At 44.2% G+C, this 3,862-nt stretch overlaps 1 protein-coding gene across 2 annotated transcripts in view; it reads left to right on the forward strand.

Moving 5' to 3' along the window:
- Cilk1 (ciliogenesis associated kinase 1) overlaps positions 1-3,862 on the forward strand; it is a 58,755-nt gene that overhangs the window by 2,924 nt on the left and 51,969 nt on the right. Inside the window, exon 1 of one of the 2 annotated variants that reach the window (XM_010630816.3) lies at positions 1-51. The exons of the other annotated variant lie outside the window; for it this stretch is intronic. The gene's annotated coding sequence lies outside the window, so the exon portion shown is untranslated. The remainder of the gene's footprint in view (positions 52-3,862) is intronic. 2 annotated transcript variants of the gene reach the window in all.

Below are 3,862 nucleotides of genomic sequence, written 5' to 3' on the forward strand. Positions count from 1 at the left end.
CCGCCGAGCTGTTCCCCTAGGGGAGGCCCCGCCAGTGCTCTCGCCTCGCCGGTGAGTGGGCTCGGGGATCCGGGCGGCTGTCACGCGGCGGGCCGGGCTAGGGCTGCAAGACTCCTGTCCGATGGCCTCGGCGAGGACCCGGACACAGGAGGAGGCTATCAGGCTAGTTCTCTGAAACCGCGGTCGTGTGGGGGTCTCCTTGGTGGCATGAAAACTCCGAGCCCGCAGGTTTTAGAAGGGTGTGTTTACTGTGCGGTCCCTAAGAGGGCAGGTCTTAGCCAGCCCAAGCCCTTGTGGGGAGCGTTGAAGACTTGATCCTAAGTAGGCCCTTGGCTGTCCCGCAGGGATCTGAGAAGGAACCCCGGTACACTTAGTGCAACCATGTTTCACGGGCTTCCTTTTCTGCTCTGGATTTCTTTCTGCTCTTTTATTACTAATCTGTGTGTTTTAGGAAGGATGTTGAAACATTTTCCAGAACTGTTTCTTTTGTAATGTTAATCTTTCGAGTTCGACTCTGACACTCAGACCTTATGCAGAAGGTAGTTTAATGCATCTTTCTGCAGACAACAGCATTCATTTCCAGTTATACTTCAATAAAATCTGCTTTGCCAAAGCTGGGCTAAGCTGAGGCCATACCACCCTGAATTTTGCAAGCGGGACTGGATTTCTCTAAGGTATTGACACTTTCTTTTCCTGAGCAAGGGTGCCCCTCTATCGTGAACGAGCCATGACTGAATGTAATGAGCTTGAAATTTGTGTAGTACACTGAGAAGAATTTGTGCCTCAACTATATGCTTAACTAGGCTAGGAATTAATAGATGCATAAATATGCACGTTTGAAATAGTTTCCAAAGAGAGCAGCAATTTGGTAAAGAATCTTGAAGGCCTTCCTATCTATGTGAGGACCAAGAATTGTAAAACGGTAGGAAGCAGTTGTAGAAATGAAAGTGGTGCTGGATTTTTAAAAATTTTTAAATGACATCCCATGACAGTCCTCACCCTTTAAGGCCCAGCCTTACAGTAACCCCGTGCCTTTTGTTTCTACCTTCCCGCTTTGACTCTTGTCCTCTTCTTCAAAGTCTGGCTGGTCTGGGTGGGCAAGGTCAGTCATGTGTCTTCATGAGCCCAGTCTAGTGCCCAGCGTGGAGGGTGTGTTGGAGGAGGGACAGAGCCTGGTGGGCAGACCCCTGCTGTCCTTGCCAGGGGACCCTGCATTTGAAGTGGTCACAAATAAATGGCTTTTCTCAGTGAAGTTTCTTGCCTACGGATTATGTGTAAATGAGTTATCAGAGGTTTTATTTATTGAGTTTTCAATATCTCAAAGCACTTTTCTGTTTGTTTTTATTTTCATCGCTTTTTGAAGTTTCTAGGAATGGTGGAAATTATGGCACTCCTGAAGCTTTAGAGTTACCTTTTGTCATCTTCTTCCTCATTTTTTATTCATTGTGTCAGTGAGTCATCAAGACCTTTGCCACCTGTTTGGTATAGATCCTCCCTTCTGTGTGTACTCCAGCCCTCCCTTTCCTTTCCAGCATAGGAACCCAATTTCACCTGGTCTCACTGAATGTGTACCCAAGGATGAATGAGAAACAGCGAATGAGAAGCTTCCCACTCTGCTCTCTTCAGCATGCTCCAGCCCAGCTAAGCGTCTCTTCTGCCTGGCAGCCTTGAGCTGCTGTCCTTTATCCATAATCTCAAGTGTCCCCAGCATGCCTGAAGGTCTTTCACAGTGGACTCACTCTTCCTATCTAAGTCCTTTACTCTTTGTGGTTTGACTTTCTTCGTGTCCTGATGGGGCCAGCTGCCTTCCCACCAAAGTGTCGCCGCTCATATTGTTCTCTCATAGCCATCTGTGGAGGAGGAACCTAAGTCTTGCTTCTTTTATGAGATTTCCCCTACTCATTTCTCTTCTCTTTCTTTGAAGTCTTGATATACTTGTTAGCTCTTCACTATATTGCCTACATTGATCTCTCATTGGTTTAGGTTACTTTAAGCCTCTTTAGGGAATGATCCATATTTTATACATAGTAATGTGGTATTATGGGCTTTGGAGTCAGGCAATATGGGGGTCAGGGTTCAACTCCACGTATTAGTCATGTGACTTTGTAGAATTCTTTTAGCCTTAATGTTTTCACATGTGAAATAGGGAAAATGCTTTCCCCAGTCAATTGTGGTGTAAAGGTGTTTACAGTGTCTACTCAGTAACTACTGCCATCTCACAGAATTCTGCTCAGGGACTAGCGGTGTGCTGAGCATGTTGCGTGGACAGTATTTGGTAAATCTTCGTGGACTGACTTGTAGCCTACAAGCCGTGGTTTCTTCGAGGTTCAGAGGACCAGGGTAGCTATGCAATGAATCCTTAGTATTATCCTACCCTTGCCGAAAATGTCTGGAGCTTAAGTTATTCCTGGCTACAGCACTGCTTCCGGGATCTGTTCCTATTTTTCCATCTGAACCTTGCCAGGAACACTTCTGCCTTTAAAACAATTTTTTTTTTTTAAATCTCACTGTTGCTGTTGCAGCAAGCTCTTCACCTCACTTTGCAGGATCTTGCTGAGCTAAAGAGGTACCTAGCCCTTCTATCTATGTTTGTCCCGACGATATGTTTTCTGCTTGTGAGTGTGCATAGTGTAGGCGCTTTTCGGTAGAATTCTGGGTACAGTGACTCTCCTGCATGCTATTCAAATGCCAATGGATAGTATCTCACTTAATTGTTGATTCCTGTATCAGGATTCTTTGATGACTGTGATGTTTTAAGAAGGGCCTCTGACTAGACATTGGGAAATTCCTAGTAGGGCTTTCAGAGTTTATGGTGGTTGTGGCTGGCTGGGCGAATGCACAAAATAGAGGTGTGTGCTGGATGACTTGCACACATTATTCAGAGGTCGTAGTGTAATCGTGTCCTAGATTGTGATTGTGCTTACCTTGGGAATACAATTTTAGCTCCTTATCAGAATGCACTTTGTAGAACAAATTTGGTAAAGCAAATAATTTTCTGAGGCAAGCAGCATCAAAATTCCAAGGAAATATGCCAGGAGGAAAATCAGAAGCTGAAAACATAGTAAAAGGAGCAGCTCAACCTTCAGGTAACTGAGGTCAGTATGGGCTTCGGTGCTCAGCCTCTACCCCTCCCAAGCTGCTGTCCAATGGTAGGAACATAGTCAACAAGCAGCTTCCATTCCTGATTTCTGCACAGGGAAACTGCGATGTCCTTGCACATTAAGTGCCTGGCTCGCTGTGCCCTGAAGCTTGGAATCTTTGGAAGAAGAGAGAGAGCGTGGTGCTGGGCACTCTGAGCCCCCGCAGTCACATCTCCTGTGATGACTTGTGAAGTAGTACACAGGACTAGAATAGGAGAATCCTCATGTGCTTGTAACCAAAGGAGAAGCAAGCCTTTGACGGACTTTTAATGGACTAAAATATTGTTATATTTGCATATTTTTAAAAATACGCTTTTCTGAAGATAACAAGGGTCCTAGTCTTATTAATTGAGTCTGTGGACTGTGTCTGTAAAGAGAGACTGTTGGATGACCATTAAGTTCTCTGGCAGGAAAATAAAATACTTCTGAGTCTACTAAAGTTTCCTCAACCTTATGCTTTGAACTCAGATCCCACCAAACTTAGCATTTAAACCTATCCTAATTAGCATTTGGTTATATATTATCATACTTTAATTTTTTTCTAAGTTTTAAGTTTGTCATCCTAACTCAATTTTTTAGAAATGAAAAGACTACAGTAGTGCGTTATATGTTGTTTAGTGCCTTTCCCTCATGATGGGGCCCTTTAGCGGCCACTTCATTAATCTACAGTGACGACTGAGTGCTGTGATGACTACACATTTTTTTTTTTTTTTTTTTTTTTT

This window comes from Fukomys damarensis, unplaced genomic scaffold (assembly GCF_012274545.1).
Source record: "Fukomys damarensis isolate Sample0158 unplaced genomic scaffold, DMR_v1.0_HiC HiC_scaffold_14, whole genome shotgun sequence".
NCBI classification, from domain to species: domain Eukaryota; kingdom Metazoa; phylum Chordata; class Mammalia; order Rodentia; family Bathyergidae; genus Fukomys; species Fukomys damarensis.